Source organism: Marmota monax, unplaced genomic scaffold (assembly GCF_021218885.2).
Source record: "Marmota monax isolate L192 unplaced genomic scaffold, Marmota_monax_Labrador192_F-V1.1 WCK01_AAM20220418_F8-fsc01470, whole genome shotgun sequence".
Lineage (NCBI taxonomy): Eukaryota > Metazoa > Chordata > Mammalia > Rodentia > Sciuridae > Marmota > Marmota monax.
The window spans coordinates 18,674-40,699 of NW_026694971.1; the positions used below are offsets into that span (position 1 = coordinate 18,674).

General features: G+C 39.3%; 1 long non-coding RNA gene across 1 annotated transcript; it reads left to right on the top strand.

Moving 5' to 3' along the window:
- Positions 1–368: 368 nt before the first annotated feature.
- Positions 369–20,175, top strand: LOC124081281 (uncharacterized). Its single transcript, XR_006848007.2, has 2 exons — positions 369–506; positions 20,004–20,175. It is a non-coding gene; the product is annotated as an uncharacterized LOC124081281 (long non-coding RNA).
- The last annotated feature ends 1,851 nt before the right edge of the window (positions 20,176–22,026 follow it).

The window sequence follows — 22,026 nt, forward strand, 5'->3', positions numbered from 1 at the left end:
TATATGGTGTGGATTTTTTTGGTACATCAATAACTAAATCAATGCGTGTGTGAGTTGAAATTTTTACATGTCATTGAGCTAAAACAGGGGAATCTATAATGTCACCTACTTCCCCCAAAGACAGGGTGGTCATGACTATTTAAAAGTTTGATGTAAACACCAATGTGGGCATAAAGAATCAACTCAGTTCTCAACCCTGCACAGAAAATGGACCAGTGGGGCTCTCATCCATCCTGTGTGCTACTTATACATGCCTACTGGGTGGATATCTGGGGAATTATCCCAGCAGCCCAATATCCCACCACTTCAAAACTTATCACCCCAATTTCATATATTAACGTTAATATTTAAGTTTTTATTATTTTTTAGAAATATGTGGGCATACCTCACTTGTATATGTTTGATTTTCTACTGTAGACACGGGAGCAGAAAGACAGGCACTGAGAGAAAATGTATATCCTAAACTGAGAGAATTCTGCAGAGAAAACTATGGACTGGAATTTCAGGTAACTCTAATGCTAATTTCATTTTTAATTATATCAGCTGAATAAGTAGTGGTTTGTTTCTTTTTAGAATTCGAGTGTGGTAAAATACAAGTTGTAAGCCCTGAAAATGTTCATTTCTATAAGGATGGGTATAAAAGAAATATTGGAAAATGGAAATAAAAGTTATTTTTAATGTTTTATAATTTTGTGCTGTGATTCTTGGACCCTGCCTGGTACTGGCCATCTTTTTGTTTTTTAATCGTATTCATTTGCTTTTTAACAGTCTCTACTATCAAAAAGATAGGTCACTGAGCACCTGCCCTTAAATTTTAAGCTGTGGTCTTCAGGGATGTTCTGCATCTAAAGGCAGGGCCAACTTTTTGAAAGTATTTCTTTTTCAGCAACCTGGCCAGCTCTTGCCTTCTATCTGCCTTCCAGTTTTTAATTCACATTGTAGAATATTCTTTTTTTCTGAGTATTTCAGGGCTTTACCATTTACCCAAAAGTGTGTGTGTGTTGGGGGTGGGGGGGGTATTAAGGTTTGAATATGAGGTATTCCCCAAAAGCTCCTGTGTTAATGTAGGAACATTCAGAGGCAAAATGATTAATGAGAGTTGTAACCTTTAAGTCCATTGTAGTTTGAATGGACTGGGTGGCACCTGAAGGCAGGTGGGTGTGGCCGAAGGAGGTGGGTCACTGGGGCATGCAATGAAAGAGTTCATCTTACCAGTGGCCCCTTCTCCCTTGCCTCTGCTTCCTGGCCACCATGAATGAAGCAGCACCGTGATGTGCTGCCTCTCCTTGGGCCCAAAGCAGTGGAGTTGGCCCACCATGAACTAAACCTCTGGAACTATGAGCTAGAATAAATTGCCCCTCTTCTGAGTTGTTCATGACAGATATTTTGATCACAGCAAAGAAAAGCTGACTAAAACAGCTTTTATGTGTGTATGTGTGTATCAGCCTGACAGTAACTTCCCATGTCATTGCTAAAGTTCATATGGTTTTTATACACCGTAGATTTTGCACCAAAAAAAAAAAAAAAAAAAAAAAAACGGTACTTGAAAACATTGAATGCATCTTGGACATTCAAAACTTGAAAAAGTAAATGGCTCCTGAAGAAGATAATAGTATCTATTCAGAATTTTTCAGCTGGCCACCATTTGCACTTACAATGGAAATCTTAAGTCTCTGTTACTACCTCAACTGCACATCGACATTGCCAAGTGATGCATATGTAATAGGGTTTATGGTACAAGAATGGAAAATGTACCATTGTTAATGGATGAAAATGTCACCCTTCATTTGTTGCCTCTTAGATAAATATTTTATCTTGGTATACCTCATGATGTGTTCTAATATGATGTATAAAGTAATTGTCTCTAAATGGCCTCAGTCTCAGAGCACAGTGTCAGCAGCAGGCCCTATGACACACATAGTGAATAGTTACTCATAAGTCACCATTTACTTGATAAATTGTGAGCCTAAATTAAATTCCTTGTCATGAATTCAGGACTGCCTTCTCTGAGGAATCTGGTTCTACTGATAACAGGGTCCCAATTGTTACAAAACTTCCAATCTGTCAGGATTCCCGACGACTTGGACACTCCTTCGGGACTCTGTTGCTATAGAAAAAGAAATGTGTCCAAGCATATTAATCCCATCTTTGAGTTTGTTTTGCATCCTTCTTGTTAGTAAATAGAGGAGGTTGTTGACTGGCCTGCATAGAACACAGTATTGACGAGGATTTGCTGAGGGGGAAAAAGAGTATAATTTCCAAATTAGCGGTGGGCACAGGAGAATACAAGAGAGCCAGAGGGAAATTGCAGAAGGCAAAGCCTGTAGAATAAATTGAGGGCAAGAATCATTCTAGACAGGTGTACTGAGATCCTGGAAAGAAGACATGGACTAGGACCCCAGAGTAAGTTAATTGGCCCATCCTTCAGCTCAGTATTTATACTAGGGATTGTCACTCCTTACAGGTCCGAGATGGTGTTTAGAATAAGTAAACCTTGCAAGGTTGCATTTGCTTACCAGTTGTAAGCTCGGCAGGAGCTCAAATACATAACATCTGAACCTTCTAAGACTGTACTTCTTACTCTAGACTTTTATAGTAGGTTATTTATGGAGCTTTTCCCAGAAGCTATATTTTCCAGCGAGATTGTTCTCTCTCCTCAGCTGCAATAAAATATGTGCCAGAAGCTTCCTGAGAAGCCAGTTCACCTCACAGTATCCCAGATTCCATCTTTGCTTGTGCCCTGCACCCAGAAGAAATCCATTTTCAAGTCACTTAGACACACCAGTCTATTTGGTACCTGCCTCTGTTTGCTCATATTTGGGGGTTTAGTCCCTCCACCTGCAGTGCTTTCCATCTGGCACCTCCCCTATGTCACCTCCTGCATTCTCCGACCTGATCTCAAGTTGCTCTCCTCTCTTCCTGGCCCACTGCTCTGCCGCCTCTTGTGCTGCTTTGGCTCTTTCCTTCAGCCATGATCCATGTCAGGAATACTTAGCTCTTCATCCTCATAGGCCTGCTTTCTAATTGTCCCTCGGGTCTCCACTGAAATGTCATTTCCTAGAGATACTTCTCTGATGATACAGTCTGAAGTCACAACATAGATATTTTATGATGCAGTATTTTTTTTAAAGAGAGAGTGTGTTTTTAATATTTATTTTTCAGTTCTCGGCGGACACAACATCTTTGTTTGTATGTGGTGCTGAGGATCGAACCCGGGCCGCACGCATGCCAGGCGAGTGCGCTACCACTTGAGCCACATCCCCAGCCCCTATGATGCAGTATTTTCAGTTCTTTGCATAGCATGTGTCAGTCTCAGATATCTTTCTTGTTTGCTGATGGATTGGCTTGCTTATTTTCTTTCTCCCACAAGAACAGGGGCTTGTCTACCTTCCTGGAAGCTACATTCATGTCTCTAGAATAGTACCTGGTACCTAGGAAAAGTCTGTAAGACTTTATTAGTGAATGAGGAATGAACACACAAAAAGAGGACTCAGTCCAAGAATCATTTCCTTAAGAAAACTTTCTCTAATCCCAGGATGTGACATATGCCCTTCTTATTGTTCCTCTAAAATTCTGTGCATAACTACCAATCATTCAGTATATTTTTAAAATGTGTGTTGAGCACTGACCACATGGCGGTCAGCATTCTAAGCTCTGGGACTACAGAAGCAAACCCCAGAGGCCCTCTTCTGTAAAGTTTTCAGTGTTGTTGAGGGATACAGATAATAAATGGATAAATTCCAGCAGTAATAAGTGCAGCTTATCCCATAAATGCTTTGATGAAAAACAAAGCAGGGGTAAGGGGGTTTAGGGAATGCCAGGTGGTCCAAAAAGAATTTGAGCAGAAATCTGCAGAAGGTGACAGCAAATCATGTAGATGTCAAGGAAAGGAGAATTCCAGATGTAAGGAACAAGGAAAAGGATCTGAGGAGTGGGTTTAGAACATCCTAAGAAAAGTAAAGAAGCCAAAAAGGAGTGGAGTGAGGGAAAGAATTACAGTTGACATCAAAGTTGGATCATAAGGGACCTTATGGGCCAAGATTAAGGACATGGAATTTCATTGAATGAGAGGAAAAGAGCAACATGATAAGACTTTCAGAGGCTTGCTTAGGCGCTTTGAACAGGGAGGAATGGTGGAACAAGAAGTGGTCATGGCAGGCTCTAACATGAGCAATGGAGAGAATGAGATGTCACTTGGTGGGCGCTTCCTCACCTGTCTTTAAGGACTGCACGTGTGTCTTATTCAGCTCATCCCAGTGGTCACTTAAGCAGCTGGTACATCATAAGCCATTTAACAAAAGCTTTCTTAGATTAGATTGATAAACATGCAGTAGGATGTTAAGCCAGCCCATGTGCCTTTGATCTACGTGCCTGTTTAGCGGGCCATTCTGTGGCATTGCCTTTGTTTCTTTCATTTAAACTCAGATGTTTAATGAAAATGCGCCAGTCTGATTATGTGAACTTCAATTAATTCTGCGTGTGACCTACAGAGTGACTACTCAGAGAGGAAAACAACAGTGGAAAGAACACCAAGCCCCCTCAAAGTGATGAACGCCCGTGGATTCAGAAAAAGGCACAGCGTTTAAGTGTGGCATTTAATTTGCTGGTGTTCACTAAGTGCCTTTGGCTACAAAGAGGATAGAAAAATAAGAACAAGGGGAATGAATTGAGAAAAATAAAAGCAGACTGGGGCGAAAGCATGTGGTGTGGGACCCAATAGATAAAAGGCTGATGATTCTTCCCCAGATACCACCTGTTCTTGCTTTCAAATCTCCTCTCCATTCCTGCTGCTCAGACCCTGCTCTAACCTGCAGGGCTGCAAGTAGTGAATGAAGATACAGCACCTTAACAGGTCTCTTCCTGCTTACCCCCACCAGGCCAGGAGGAAGGAACTCTTTTGTTTTTAAGTCCCCAGGGCCTAGAACAGAGTTCCATGTTGAGTAGGGTTTTAGAAAAATGTGCTTAGCAGAACCACCCACCACCAGCACCCTACTTGAGTCTTTCTATACACCACCACCAGAGCATCCTCTTGAAAGGTCATATTGTGGGTTCCTTTAGGTGTTGAATGGCGTCCATAGCCTCCAGGGTTTTAATGTGAGCCTAGCTATTTCTCCTGCTTTTCTGCTATTCCTCCTAACATTAGCAGTCAGGCCATTCTCAGCCTTGGAACACAGCTGGCCCATGGCTCGTTTTGGACTCTGAGATCTTATTCTCTGTACACATTTCAATTTTCCCCTCCTATCAGACATACCCTTTCACCACCAGCCACCCTTATCCCTGTCCTTCAAAGGCCATCTCAAAGCCTGACTTCCCAGTGACAGGTACCCAAAAGAATGCAAAAGAGACAGTAACTAGAAGAGATGTAATTGGAATAAAATTCACTTTTACATGTTAAAAAAGAAAAAGCTCAGAACATGATTAAGAAAATAGTTATTTCACTTATCAAAATAGTAACTTTTTGATTACTTTTGAACATTACATTAATAGGATGCAGGACCTAAAATAATACAGTTTTCAAAAATTCTGTGGAATCATGACTGAGTGGCTGTCATGTATGAGGCAAAAAAGACTAAAACAGTCGGCAATCATCTGCCTGCTGTATTGATTACTGAAATGATCTGAAATCAGGAGAGGCTCATGCTGATAACTCTCACCGCTCTTATTTCTAAATGTTAAATTAACAGTCCTTGTCTTAATAGGTGCCATTTGTTTCCTTTTGCACTTTTGCTAAACATAGCTTTCAAAAGTGATTTTCTTGTATGCCTTTGCAATTAAGTGTAATAGTGTGGTCTTCCAGGGAGAAATCCTCCCATGTGTTAGCTGCAGCCCTTCCCCTTCACTCTATGGAGCCTGCTGGCTTCCCAGGTGCATAGAGAAGTGTGAGAGTGAAACCTTCACACCTGCCACAGGAAAATCCTGCTTTCTGTCTCAGGATGGCATCGTAATGACTGCTGGAGGCACCAGAAGGGGTGGATGCTCATCCTGGGTGAAGGTGCCACTGGACTTCTTCTGTCTGGGGTTGGTCCTGTCTTCTTCACTGATGTCCCATCTGTCCATGTTTCCTTTGGCATCACAGGTCCAGCCCTGTCCTCTTGCTCATCTCCCCCCTCCCACGAGCCACAATTCGAGCACTGATCTTCTTAAGCAGAAGTCTTTACGGTGACATCCCTGCATCAGCATCTCCTCTCTTCCCTTCATAGTTGCATAAGGATAACTGCACGTTTTGAATGTTAATGTGTTCAAAACAGAACTCATTCCTCTTCCCATTTTCCTAGTTTCCCAACTGCCACTATTCCCAGCCTTCAAGACTTTCAACTCTTGGCTCATAATTCCTTCTTCCACCCTTTACAACCTGGGTCCAATCTGTTGCTGTCCCCATTGATTCATCTGCAAATTTCTTAGAAGTAAATGCAAATTTTCTTTGCATTTCACAAGTTTCTGGCTTTGCTCAATCTTCCACTTCTTAATAGCTGAATGGCTAAGGGGACCTTTTTCTGATCTCTCCCTGCCCTTGCCATGGTTTTGCTCTGGTCAGGCCATACAGCGCTGCTTTAAACAATCCTATCTGTCATGGTACTTCCCAGAATTAATTGATTCTCAGATGCATGGCTTTTCACATTTTTTTAAACATCTCTGAATTTGGAACTCATCTTACAAATAAGTGGTGTGGCATTGTGTATTTGACAGCACATTTCTTTTTTAGTGATATGTATAATACTGGAGCAGCTCCAGCACTGAAGCTATTTTAGATTCAATACAGTGCAGCCTCTTACATCCATTGAAGCATATAGGGGAAACAGCATGAATTTTTCTGTTATATATTCTGGTGTTCAAATCCTGAATCTGCAGATTACAATCCTATGATTCTGAGCACATTGTTTGATCTCTTTCATACACAGTTGACTCCTCTGTAAATGAATGGGTTAGTGATTATTTTCCAAGAAGGTTGTAAGAGATTTTTTTAAAAGTACCTTGTCAAGTGGATGGAATTTAGCCAATATCAATTTCCTTCTCTTTTACCCTTTTAATTCTTTCTCCTCATCCAGAACTTAGTACAATATGAAATTATTAATGCACATTTTTTTTCTTTTTTTGAGAACTAGGGATTGAACCCAGAGGTGCTCTGCCATTGAGCTACATCCTCAGTCTGTTTATTTTTATTTATTTTGTTTGTTTGTTTTTGAGACAGGATCTCACTAAGATGCCAAGGCTGGCCTCAAATTTGCAACCTCCTGCCTCAGTTTCCCAAGTTGTTGTGCCTAGCTATCATGAACGTTTATCTTTGGCTTTCTTGGGTATAATAAAAGATCTTTATTCTGGTCATTCTAAGGTCTGTGTGAAGGTTGTTTAGCATGTGGTAAAGAAGGCATGTGAATGGGAAGAAGATCCAGGAAATATTTATTGTCTTCTTTTTAAGAAGGGATTATTTAGCAAAACTAAACCAGAAGTTCAGACCAAAATACACCATGGTACTTCCATGGCAGAATACCTGAGACTGAGTAATCTATGAATGAACAGAATTTTTGTTGTATCATGGTTCTAGAGGCTGTAAAGTCCATGGTCAAGGTGCCCCCAGAGGTGGTGCCTGGTGAGGGTCCAGTCTCTGTCTCCAACATGGCACCTGAACACTGATTCTCTGGACAGGAGGATTACTCTATCTTCACATGGTAGAACATGGAAGGATAAAAGAAACTCCTGCTTTCTGCCCCTTTTCAGAGCAGCATTAATCCATTCGTGAGAGAAGAGCCCTTGTGAACTGACACCTCCCAAGAGACCCCACCTCCCAATTGTCTAGTTGAAGATTAAGTTTCCAACACGTGAAGTGCAGGGGATACAGTCCAACCATAGAATCAGAATCAGGATGTTAGCTTAAGAGAAGATCCCTCAACTATTTTCATCACTCTTTTGGCACATCAGCCTATTCTGTAGGCCTCTGTCCCTGGAGATCTAAATGTACAGAAAAGGTGCAGTTTGTTCACAAGGCAGGACTAGACATTTAAAAAAAAAAATGAAAGGAGGAGGAAAAAATGAAGGCAAAGTTCAGGTTTGCTTCCTCATTTCCTTTCTCTGAGCTTTGCTTCAGAAGAGGAGACGTACATTAGTAGGCAAAAGTAAGCCAGTAGATGGGCAACTCTTAGCACAGCTTTCCTCTGCCGTATGCGTAGGAAGCCCCCACTCCTGTTCCCCCTGGGGCTGGTCACGTCATGGCACTGGAGACCCTAAGGCTAAACTATCCCAGGCTGCCTTCAGTTACTATGTGTCACATATCCTGAGTTGAGAGTCTCCGCCAGAACCCATGGCAGAGACATGACCACACAAAAGGCTGGGGTTACAGTGGGATGGCACATGGGCAAAAGTCTGGAGCTCTTCATCTAGAACGGAGAAGTCTGGGATGCATCAGCTACAGAACACCAGGCTCTGAGCAAGCTGAGAAGGAAAGCCAGCACTTGGGTTTTATCTGCCCCAACTCCAGCCGTGACTGGCAGGCAATCAGTGGGCTCTGGATGAGCTATACTTGGCTAGGCATTCTGTTCTTCTGTGCCTAAGAACTCTTATTTCTCTCCCCGTGATATGAGGTAACCCAAATGTCATCCCAGGAGAGGGAGAAGCCATGACTTTAGAGAGACTTGGTGCCTTGGTCCAAGACAGAATGAGCTCTCAAGAAGATGGGAGGGGAGGGAGGGGGGTAGTAGAGGATAGGAAAGGTAGCAGAATACAACAGTTACTAATAGGGCATTATGTAAAAATGTGGATGTGTAACCGATGTGATTCTGCAATCTGTATTTGGGGTAAAATTGGGAGTTCATAACCAACTTGAATCTAATGTATGAAATATGATATGTCAAGAGCTTTATAATGTTTTGAACAACCAATAAAAAAAATTAAAAAAAAAAAATTTAAAAAAAAAAAAATAAATAAATAAAAAAGAATGAGCTCTCAAATAAACTCCATAAAAAACACCATTTTGAACTAAGGTTTAAACAAAGTAGAACTAAAAGTTCACTTTCTCCTCTTTGGCAAAGGATGGAAACATGGGCCAGAAACTAAAACTAACTTCAGACAAAATAAAGAAATTACGTTCTCTATGCACATTAAAGTAGTTAGATTCTGTGAGTTTTGTGTTAGCTTGACGTTACTATTAATTATTCAGTTGGGCCATCCTCATCCACACTGATGGTCCATCTGTGCCACCTGCTACCTTTCTTGCACTATTTGCCATCTCGCCACAGCCCTCCTGTTCCCTCCAGCCCAGTCTCCTTTTTGTCCCTATTTTTTTTTCTCCCAACTCTCTGCCTGCTCAGTCTCAAAATGCATTTCTCCCTATGGATGACATCACTGGATTTGTAATTGGCAAGATTTGTTGTGATGCCCTTGGTCTTCTCTGCACATTGTCAACTAATCACCCCTTTCCCATTTTCTGCTAATCAAATGGATGCTGCTTTCTACAGGGAAGTGCACATCTCTTCATTGAATCACACATCATTTCGGCTAAGGCCAGGACTCCAATCTGTTTAGTCACTTTACATTTCTCTGCTGTCCATCAAAAGCCTGGACAGACCTTATCAAATTGATATTCTCTGAAAGTAATATAAACATGTTACATCATCCATCTCCCATCCATGTGAGTGAGCCAGTTTATAGAAGCGGAAGGAAGTTAGAGATAAAAGACAAAAGGAAGGTATTATGTCATAATTGACCTTCATTGTCCCAGTTGGCTTCATTGTTCCAGTTTAATTGTAAACCTCAGCTCAGTTTCTGCAGCCTGGAGTGGCTCTTTTGGAATTCTTTGGCCTGACTTCCCAGGGTGGTCCTGTTGTTCTTCCTTTGATTTGTACTTATACACAAATTTCCTAATTTTTTTTCCTGAAGATAAAGTAGCGCCATTTGAGGAGGCTTCAGAATTTACTGGATGAGCTATACTTGGCTAAGCATTCTTTTCTGCTAAATTGTGGCTGTCTGATTACCTCCAGCAGTGGAAATCACCCAAAAGGATTAGTCCTTCAATAAACAGAATGGGAAGTAGCCCCCATTTGCAGGTGACATTTGAGTGTCCCAGTTGAATACAGTCATCACAAAACCTTTCTCAAATTCTGGTCATACAGTAGCTATTTTTTTTCCATCCTCATTTTTATTTATTTCTATTTTAGCAGAGGGAGAAGGCACCTTTTGACAAGTCTTCAGAGAATAAAAAGAGCACTATTTGAGAGGTTGTTTTGTTAATAATTAGATACATACAGACCCTTGAAAAAACTAACTTACCCAAGTTTCCTCATCTACAAAATAATTTCCTTCTACCTTTCAGCTCCCCAAGTTTATGATCTTGTGGCCTTTACCACCTGTTCCTAACAGGCCATGTCACATTACTGCCTTTGCAAGACTATTCTATATATGCAAAAGGCTGCCCTACCCTCTCTGAAGAAGAGTCTCCTATGTAGATGTCCTTCAAGACCAGCATGTATATTATCTCTTCAGTGGAGTCTACCCCAGGTCTCCAGGGACAGATTAAGGGGTTTGATCCCCTGAGCTTCATTCATTTATTCCCAGATATTGATGGAATTCTGCTGTGCACCAGGCAGAGTTATGAGTGCAGCGGATACCTCAGCGCTAGAAATAGCCCTGCCTCTTGGAGCGGACAGTCTCATAGAGAACACGGTCAGGAGCACCAGTGACCAGGGCGATGCCTGCTGCAGAGGAAATGCAGGGTGTTCTGTGTGTGCATATGGGGATGGTGATAGACTGTATGCAACTAGAGTCCTCAGGAAGGAAGGAAGCCTAGGTCTAAGCCGAATCCTGGATTCATGTAGAGGAAGAGATGACTAGTTAGAAAAATTGTTCCAGGCAGGGGGGAACACATTTTCAGAGGAAAATTTGAAAACTATCTGCCAAGCACCACTTCTGAGTGCTATGTAAACCTTAATTTGTTTAATCGTTGCTATGAGTCTAGAGGATAGATTCCATTTTCCCATTCTATTAGGTGGGGAAACTTAGAAATACAAATATAAATAACTGTTGAAGATCTGCTACAAGTAAGAGTAGTCAGGATTTGTACTGAGGGAGTTTGGCTCCCATGTCCATGTTCTTAATACCTGTACCAGACAACCTCTGACACTTGCACATTGGTAAAATTGTAGATGTGGATGTATGTGGACATGTAAATGTGTGTATATGTATGAACATGTATACATGTAAATATGTTTATATACTTTTAGATGTATATACGTATGTGAATACATCATACACACACACACACACACACACACACACGCAGCCAGAGTATGAACAGAGAAGGAGAATGTGATATGACATAAAGTTGGAGAGTTGGACAAGGACCAGATCATGGAGGAGCTCATAAGTCAGGCCATGGATTCTAGACACTATCTTCAAAGTGAGAAGAATCTTAAACATGGTATAAAATGGTGTTAAAGCCCAAATTTAAATCCCATCTCAATTCCTACCTATGTGACTATGGGAAAGTCGGTTAACTTTTCTGCGCCTTCGTTTTTCATCTATAAAACAGGGATAATACTTCTTTATACTTCATAAGTTTAAGGTGTAAATAAGCATATGGCTGAGTAAAAGGAAATCTTTGCTAAAGCGGTCAGATTTGCATTTTTTGAAAGAACCTTCTGCCTCAAGTGTGGTTAATGGGTTAAAGGGAGCAAGAATGCAAGCAAGAAGATAATTTAGGGAGCTGCCATTGAAGTACAGGATACATGTACACTCAAATGTGGTTGTGGAAAGCAGTGATAAGCAGGAACAGAGCTAACTGGGTTTTCCCTCAGTCGCTCTTGGTGGTCAGATGTCCTACCACTGAGGGGTGCCGGGTGCCCACTTGCAACCTGGTTGAAGTTCCTTTATGCAGTGAGCTTTGCCAGCTTATGCTCAGTGCAGGTGCTCACCAGCTGCCATATTGCCACTCTTTCTCTGCCTCCAGAAGCTCCTAAAATTGTCTCCATGTGCATCAATCCCTGATAGTCAGAGGTTTTGCCTTAGTCCCCAGTTGAGTTCTGCTTTACCACACAAAATTTTTAGGGCTGTCTAGAGGTTAACTCTCAAGCACAGCTGTCAGGTCTGAGCCTTGAATTGTGAAATGGTTGATTTGATTGTCAACTTGATTGGATTCAGAGATGCCAAGAATTAAGAGGTGTATGGGTATGTCAATTGTCTGGGAATGATTGGCATGTGGGATATCCTACTGAAATGGAGACCCCTCCCTAAGCATGGGCAGGGCTGACCAATAGGATGATGGCTTGGATGGAATAACAGTTGGAAGAGCAAAGTAGCAGCAGCAGATGCAAGCTCCATTCATCTTGAACGGGTTCTTGATTGCTGCTGCTATGATGGTGAAGATATCGGATTCTAGCTTCCTTCTGGATTATCTGGAAGCCTTTGGTCTCTGACTAGGGTAGGAACGTTGATCCATCCTGTTCTGGGGCTTCAGCCTCTTGGACTGTGCAACTACTGGTTCTTCCAGCTGTTTAGCCTGTAGACAGCCATTGTCAACTATCACCTTCTGGTCACATAAGCCAACCTAATAAGTCCCCCTTTTGTAATTATACTTCCTGTGGATCTGTTCCTCTAGAGAACCCTAATACAAGTTGTCTTCGTGAATCTTTAAAGGAACTGTCATGTGACCTCATGTTTTCTGATGACCGCTTTTAACCCTGGGATCAGGAGTGGTCAGTGGGGCTTGATTTAGGACCTGCTTTTCCCAGAATTGCCTCTTTTAGTTGTGTTCCCATATATCTCTTAGTTAAGTATCTTATGACCAAGAAAAAAATTGCAGGTGACATAAAGTCAGTATTTGTAATAGTTCTGATGAAATTGTAGCCATTGATGATGTGGACCTGCAGGTTGTCCTGACCAGTGCACTTGGGCAAGTCATTCTATCCAGAGAGCATTCACAGATATAAACCCTAACTCATCTTTGGTACAGTGGCCCATAAAACTAGTCTGAGTTCTAAGATCTTCTCTGCTTACTTTCTTCTGCAAGAAGAACATTCTGGAAATGGAACACAGAGATTGAAACAAATTCCAACCAGTGCTGTCATCATCACACTTTGACCTTCAGAAGCTGTATCCTTAGGACAGTAATATTGTTGCTATTCAAAAGTTTCTGAACCTGCTCCATGTTCTTCTGAATATTTTTAATGGTGGCAGATGTTGATCCTTTTGAGAATGGATTTTATTTCTTTTTAAAGTGATATTTTAAAAGCCATGTTTTATAGACGTGAAATCTGGAGAAATGCCACTATTAATCCAAACTAACTTCAACTATAAAGTGACAAGCTGTTTTGAAGTATGAAACAAGATTTTTTTAAAAATATTCTTTAGTTGTTGATGAACTTTTATTTTGTTTTATTTATTTGTGGTGCTGAGAATCGAACCCAGTGTCTCACAAATGCTAAGCAAGCACTCTTCCACTGAGCTACCATCCCAGCTCAAAACAAGATTATTCTTATGGAGGAAATGTCTTGAGCAATGGTGGAGTTGATGGAATGAGTGATCACTGCCCATCATAATAACTTAGGACAGCCTAAGTTATTATGGGATTACTAAGGGATTATTCTAAAAAAAAAAACTGGGTAGCTACACTTCTGTTTTGCATTCAGATAGTGTCCTATAGTATGGAAAATTAGAAAACATTTTGGAAAATATTTATATTCAAAGGTTCTTTTCCAAGCAATGACAGTGTAAGGCCGATATGAATTCAGAATTGATGGTCCTGTGTTTGGGGGTTAGGGGATAAAACTTAGTTAATATTTGTTTCTTAAAAGTTGCTTTATTGTTATGTAATCTTAGTATTTAAACGTTTGCATCTTATTGCAAGGTATAAGATTTGTTAGGGATTTATTTGCTGGGTTTTAGCTTTCAGATCCATTCAACACATCATAATAAGCATGATAAATTAGCTTCCCTGAGAATTTTTAAAACAAGTGAGATGGTTTTAAGTAAAAAAGATAAAATCAAATTACTTTCCTGAGCTTTTATACTTAAAATGATGAAATAAGTAAAGGCACATAAAATGTGCTGACAACAAGTTAGTATTCCAATAAATAGTAAATTAGATTCCAGCATCTGCAGGGCCTGGACATTAGGCTAAAAGCTAAACTTATTTTTTTTTAAGTATGTAATAAATCTTGTCTTATTGAGCACTTTAGATTCCAAGTGGTTTTTACTGCTTATTGACCATGCAGATATATGGCGTATGTTTGTCCAAAGTGGTGTTTTATATTACATGAGGTGAATATTTCATTTATTTATTTCTTCCCTGTCTTCAGGAGTTGCTTGATTTTATCTTTTTTCATCATTTTCTGCCCATAAAGACTTACGAGACAGAAGAGTTTAATGGAACAAAGCTGGAAACAGAATTTTTTTTTAAAACAAAGTTACTAAAGTAGAAAGACATGTTGCTATTGCTGAATAGTTTATTCCATTGTATAGACATCTCATATTTATTCATCCACTGATCACTTGATAGAAATTTGAGTTGTTTCTACTTCTTTGATCATTAGGAATAATGCTGTAATTAACACTCACGTTATCAGCTGACCTTGTTGTCTGTATTTATTTCTTGCCTTATTGTCCTGACTAGAATATCCAGCAGAGTGTTGAATACAAAGGGTCAGGGTGGGCATTTTTTTCTTATTTCTAATCTTAAGGGGAAATTTTTCCGTCTTTCTCCATTTAGTATGATGATAGCTGTTGAGTTTTCATAAATGCCTTTTATCCGGAGTGAAGAAGTTTGTTTCTACTCCTAATTGCGTGAGTGCTTTTATGATGAAAGGAAGAGTGTTGAATTTTGTCAAATGATTTTTCTGTGTCAATTGAGATGATCATGTGGGTTTTGTTCTGTCCTATTAACATAACAAATTTCAATTGGTTGACTTTTTGATATTTAACTAATGTAGTATCACAGATAAATCCTACTTGGTAGTGTTGTATAATCATTTTTATATGCCAATATGCTGTTAGATTAGGTTTTCTAGTATTCGTTGAAGAGGTTTGTTTTATATTCAGAAGAAATATTGAAGCAATCTTTTTGGGAAAGTTTTTGTCTGGTTTTTGTAGCAAAATCATACCAGTCTCAGAATAAGCAGGGAAGTGTGTCCTCTGCTTCTATTTTTGCACAAGTTTGTGAAAAATTGGTATTAATTATTCTTTAAATGTTTGGTAGAACTTGTAAGTGCATCCATCTGGACCTAGGAGTTTCTTTTTGTGCAGTATTTAATTTTTAATTGCTATTCAATCTCTTTTTAAAGATGTCTTCACATTGTCTATTATTTCTTAAGTCAGTTTTGCTAATTTGTGTCTTTAGGAATTTGCCCATTTCGTCTAATTTACTAATTCATTGGCATACAGTGAGTTGTTTCTAGTATATTCTTTAATAAATATTATTCCTGTAAGGTCAGTAATAATTAACCTTTCTTTCACTCCTGACTATAGTAATTTGAGCCTTCTTTATTTATTGCTATTGCTTATCCATTTTGTTGATCCTTTCAAAGAATCAAAGTTTTTTTTGTTTTGTTGATTTTGTTTTCCTGTTTCACTAATTTGTATCATAATCTCTTACTTCCTTGCTTCTGCTAACTTAGTTAACTCTCACTTCCTCTTATTTTCCTAGTTTCTTAAATTATTATGTTTGGTAATTGGAGATCTTTTTTTAATATAATTATTTATAGCTATAAAATTTCTTTTCTGTACTGCTTTAGTTGTATCCCATAAGTTTTGGTCTGTTGCATCTTCATTTTTATCCATCTAAGTATTATTTTATTTCCCTTATGATCTCTTCCTTGACCTGTTACTATTCACAAATATATCAGTTTCCAAAAATTGGTGAATTTCCCAAATTTCTTTGTGTCACTAATTTCTAATCATTCCTTGTATTCAGAGAAGATACTGTGTGTATTATTTAAATCCATTTGACTTTATTAAGTTGTTTTAAATGAATGTATGTACCATCCTGGAGAATGTTTTGTGTGTACTCTAGAAAAAAACGTTCAGCTGCTGCTGAGTAGATTATTGTAGATACGTTTGCTGTAGTTGGTGTTGAGTATTGGTCAAGTCTTCTAGTTTTCTGTCTTCCCGGTTGTTCTTTCCTTAGTGAATATGAGAAGTTCAGGTCTCCAACTATCATAGCTGAGTCATCTGTTCCTCTCTCCATTTCTGACCTTTCGCCATGTCTTTGGGGACTCTGCCCTTACATATTCACTCCTGCTTGACACATCTTCCTGATGAATTGAACCTTTTATCATCATGCACTATCCCTTTTATTTCTAATTATATTTTATGCTTTATATGTCTGATCTTCATAGAGCCAGTCAAACTTTCTTCTGGTTACTGTTTGCATGATGTGTTTTTCTTGTGGTTGCTGTTTGCAAGGTATGTTTTCCTATCCTTTTATTGTCTGTCTATTTGTATATATGAATTTATTTTTCTCCACATTTTTATTGGCACATTATAGTTGTACATATGCTGGGATTTGTTGTTACATATTCATATGTGCACAATATAATTTGGCCAGTATCATTCCCCAGCACTTCCCTCCTCCTTACCTTTCTTCTGTTCTACTGATCTTCCTTCATATATATTTAAATTTAAAATAGTGTCTTTAGGCAGCATTAAGTCAAATCTTGTTTTTATCTTCATTGATAATCTTTGACTTTGGATTGTTTAATCCCTTCACATTTAATTGATATTGTTGTACTTGGATTTACATCTGCCATTTTACTTTTTTCTATCTCATGCTTCTTGTGTTCCTCTGTTGCTCTTCTAGTACTCTGCCTTTGCAGTAAGTGAATATTCTGTAGTGTAGCATTTTAATGTTTTTTTCTCACTGCATTCAAGTTACATTAATAATTATTTTAGGGCACATGCATCTTAATTTATCTGAATCTATTTATAATTTTTAACAGTTTTACAAGCTATAGAAAGATGTCTCCTGAATAGCTCTTATTCTTTTGTACCTTTTTTGCCTCTTACTGTTATACATGTTTTATATATACACACATATATAATATATGTATATAAGTCCAGTGGTCTGTTCTAATTATTACTTTGTATCAATTTGTTCTTAAAGAATCTGGGAGGAACAAGTGCCGGTTTATAACTTCTTTTATATTAACCTTCATATTGTCCATGTATTTTCTCTTTACTTGTTTTAAATAAGATCTTCTTCAGCCATCATGCCCTGCTTAACAACAGGGTACCCTCTGAGAAATGTGTTATTTGGCAATTTTGTCATCGTTTCATAATCATAAAGTGTACTCACACAAACTAAGATGGCTATGATGTCACTAGGTGATGTAATCTTATGGGACCATCATATCTGTGGTCGGTCATTGACCAAAATGTTACTATGCAACACATAACTGTATATCCAGTGTCAGCCAAAAAGACAGAGAAAAGGTTATATGGATTTTAGATTGTGCATGGCACAACTAAGGGGTACCATTCATATAGCAGTGGTTTTTGTATATATTTAGTTTGACAATTTATTGGCAGATGGCCAAAAATGTCTTGTCTTAATGATTTCAGTAACAGTTTTCTAGGATCTGGAAATAAAATGTCAGGAAGAAGGGGGTTTTTCTGAATCATACAGAGCGGAGTGTGATCCCTAGTGGCAGCCCCACGAGGGTCTGGAACTAAGAGATTGGGTGGTGCTCTGTCCTCCATTCACTCAAAAGGGAATCAGCAAATGAGTAAGCTTGATTGCAATGCCTACCTCGAAACAAGCATAGGTTTCTTTACCATTCACCTGGCCTCAGCTGTGTAGTTTTCCCAGACAGATTACCATATGGTATCTTCCATGGACAAGCCAAACAGGGTAGGGAAAGTTCCTTTTGTGCCACAAGTATGAATCCAAGAAGTGGCAGAGAATACCTGAGATCTTACCACACCTGGGCATTGGCCTTGGACCAGTGGTCCCACCAACAGGTCAAGCCCAGTGAATCCCAGACTCTGGCCAACCAGTCGAGCCATCCATTCTCTTCCCAGCTTTTCTCTGAACACATTGTTCACACTAGACTGTGAATTTCCTTCTCAGTACAGGAGACCAGAGCCACATGTCAAGGGGGATTCTGTTCCCACCAAGGGGAGACCATGTTCCCAGCACTTGCCACAGCTCTTTGGGCATCTTCCCAAGGATGGTGAGGTATAAAAGTTCATCTTGTTATTCTAAAACATCAGAAACAGGTCCTAACTTGGCAGGAGGTTAATTTACTCTATGGCATTTAAAGCACTCAGAAAAATTCACAACATAAGTGTTATTTCTTTGGGGGCAGGGGTACTAGGGATTGAACCCAGCAGTGCTCTCCCTCTGAGCTACATCCTCAGCCTATTTATTTATTTAGGGACAGGGTCTCTCTAGGCTGCTGAGGCTAACCTCAAACTTGCAATCTTCCTGCCTCAGCCTCCTAAGTCCCTAGGATTACAGGCCTGTGTTGCTATGCACAGCTGAGTGTTATTTCTTTATCCTTTTGATTTGCTGGGAACATGACATCTTGCAAGTCATGGACTTCCATTATTCATCAAATTAGATTATTTTATGTCCCCATTCTGACTTTACATTACTAGATAATTTCTGTGCTCTATTGAAACTTGGTAATTAAATAAATACCCAATGGAATTTACTATGATAGTGAAGTATTATGCTTATCTCCACTGCCCAGTAGTCACATGCAGCCAGTGAGCACTTGAAATGAACTTCTAAATTTTCATTCATTTTTATTTAATTTTAAATAGTCTCAGCTGGAGGCACTCAGATGAGATGCTCAAGTTATCATCTGAGATGTCCCTTTGCTTAATATTGTATGATTAAATCTTGCAAGGTACATTAAAAGGAAAAGCCCCCAAATCCGTGCATAAAGGTCTGTATGTAATAAAAGTCATGGACTGGGTCATGGAACTATATTATACAGAAACTGTCATAGATCTACCAGCCTTCCAAAAACTAAACTCTGACGTAAGCGAAATCTAGTATATACACATTGTGTGGGGACCATCAACAAGAAACAGGCAGCACAGAAAGTTCCAGGGGTCTGCCTGAGCTGAAGAGGAAGACCTACCTTCTGTGCTTCCATCTCCCTGTCTCTCATGAAGACTTCAGCAGAGGTGGGGGAGAGTGTTGTTCCTGCTTGTGGGGAAAAATGGAAGGAAAAAAGAAATCTTCAAAGCTGCAATTGGAAACATTTACTTTATGCAGATAGCAATTGAGTAAAAGGAATGAAACCCCCTACTGCTCAGTGTAGTACTTTTCAAAGAGCATGCTTGTAAAAGTTTTTACAGTCTTGCAGACTTTTCCCTGGGAGTCTTTGAAGTCAGGAGACAGAAAACATTATTAGGCTCCCTCCTCAGCGGGGCGTGCCTTTTATTGTTTTCCAGCACTCATTTTTCAGATACATGTGGATGAAAGCCAAGCTGCACACAGATAAAACAGACATAACCAGAGTATCTGTCCCCAGGGGGAAGCATGATATTAACAGGGTTATGGGAGATTTTTTTGTTTGTTTAAAACAATGTAAATGCTTAACTTGGGATCAGTATATATTAATGCCATTGTGATTTTCCCCTTCTCATATTAAAACATAACAGTAATATTTTACACTGTGATTTAATTGCCGCAGATACTGTGGTAACCTTATCCCAGCTGCATTCTTCTTTTTAATTCTGTTACCATTTCAATACAATGAAAGCCTGCACCCCAGTGCATCTGACATTTCACATTTCCTTTTCTCTGAGCTCATGGGAACTGTATAATCAGAAATAAAATAAAAATTTTAAAAAGAAATTATCATGTTCCTTCCCAGCCCATCATAGAATTTAAAAAAATGTCACTTTAGATGGATCTTGAAAAAATTACTTTCCCTCTCTGAAGGAAAATGTGCTGCAAAGAGAGAAGTTGAAAGTCACCCTAGCTTGACATTGTGAGCAAGAGCAGAGCCCACAGGTGACTTTAATTTTCCCGCAGGGGAATTAATGCTGCCTCATCCATTTGTCCCCAGGTCATAGATCTGTACTGGGGCGTTGATGAAGATGAATGGGACAGCCCTGAGCTCCAGAAGACACGCATGAAGCTGCTGGAGGATTGCTTGAAAACTTCTGCAGGTCCATGTTTTGTTGTGGGTATAAAAACACTAATGCTTTATATTAAACCCTAGATGAATGTGACTGACAGTTCTTGCCGATTTGTGATTCTTAAGGGGCTTCTAAAAATCATGAAAATGGGGGAGGGAATTACATATGTTTTAAAAATGTTAAACTGTCTCCTCACCCTCAACATGTGAGAACAAAACCTTCTTCAGCATTTCATAGGAAGCGCTGCAAATTAACGATGAATAATTTGAAATGTTAGCTGAAGGGATAGCTTGGGTTGATGATTTCTACACCTTGTGAGCAGCAGTAAGGATTACAGTTCAGTCCTAGAGTTATTAGCGTAGTTTTATCTTATCTCACCATTTAGTTTATTGCATTATGGTATTTCCGTTTCTCAACATTAGAATTTCTGGCATTTTTTAACAGAGTGGCTGCATAGTATATTGAAGTGAACAAAATATACTGTGTCAAATCCACCAGTACAAAATGGTACCCTGTGAAAGAGTTCATTTCTGTAATGACTTTCAAAGGCTCATTATAAGCTAGAGATTTTACAAGTGTAATGTCATTCATTACAAGTTCAGTATTATTTTCTGCAGAATGCTCACTCCTCTGGGTAGCATGTGATAGTAAGGTAAGTGAGTCGTTCTGTGGCAGGTAATTGTGTAAAACCACTGATTTGTTTAAGAACCTTGTCTTGAATCCAGACAGATTCTTCTAATCCATTGTAACAGGATGCTCTGAGGCTGGGTGGTTATTAATGAGGGCTATGAAGAAAATACTATATCATATCATTAAAAGCTAGAGACAGTATATCCATAAAAGGTTATTAACATTTATATACATATGCATCTATTTTCCTGTCCACATAGGATAGGAAATCCCTGCAGAGATGACTTCAGAAATCTGACCTGCTAATGTCAAAGTTTTTACTAAAAGAATTAAAGGGAGTATAGAGATTTTGTATGTGCCAGGAGCTATTGCTAGTACTGGGAGTATGGCAGAGTCACCCATGTAAAAATGTCATGTAATCCAGATTCTTATGATTTAACCTTAGACTTGAATACAGATAAAATTTCCTGTCCTCATTGAGCTTGCATTCTTATATGAATGAAAGGGGAGGCAAAAAAAAGAAAAGAGAAAAAAGAAACAAGGAACTAACTAAAGGAAACAATAAATCAGATGGTCATAAGTGCTATGGAGGGAAAATACAGAAAGAGCAGAGAGAATCCCAGAGAGGAAAAAGATTTACTATTTTCTGTAGAGCAGTTGGAGAAGGCTTCAATGATGAAGGTGACTTGAAGGACAAATGGGAAGAGAAACTGGAAAGCAGACTTACATTCCAGGGGAGGGGAAGGCTCTGCTTGGCTGCCTTGCCTAAAGGAAGAGCAAAGGCAGAGAATGGAAGTGTGGGCTTGTCATGGGCTTTGGAATCTTTTTTGTTGTTGTTGTTTAGAGATGAACTATCCATTTTGGAAAGAAAATTTCATTAAGACAGTTCTCCAATCTTGACATTGATTATAAATATTTAATTTTTGCTCAGAGTAACAAAGGAAGCCACAGAAGTGTGTTGAGCAGAGGACTGAAATTAGACAAGTCCCATCTTAAAGATGACTTTGGCTGTTGGGTGCAGAACTGGGCAGACCAGGCAGACCTTTAGAGAGCTTTGCAATAGCACAAATGTGAAATACACCCAGTGTAGGGGATTGGAAAATGAGCGTCTAAAAACAGTGACCTGTGTTCTCAAAGATTCAGAATAGGCCTAAAAGCCATGGTAATCATCTGAAGGAAGAATTAAAACACTTTCAGAGGATAGGACCAGGACTAGGGGATGGAAATTATAAGGAAGCCTCTTTCAGTTTTGGGTGAGGAAGTCAAAGGGCATAGCTTCCTCTCAGGTTTGGGGGTCACGTGGCCCTGGGCTCTGATTGT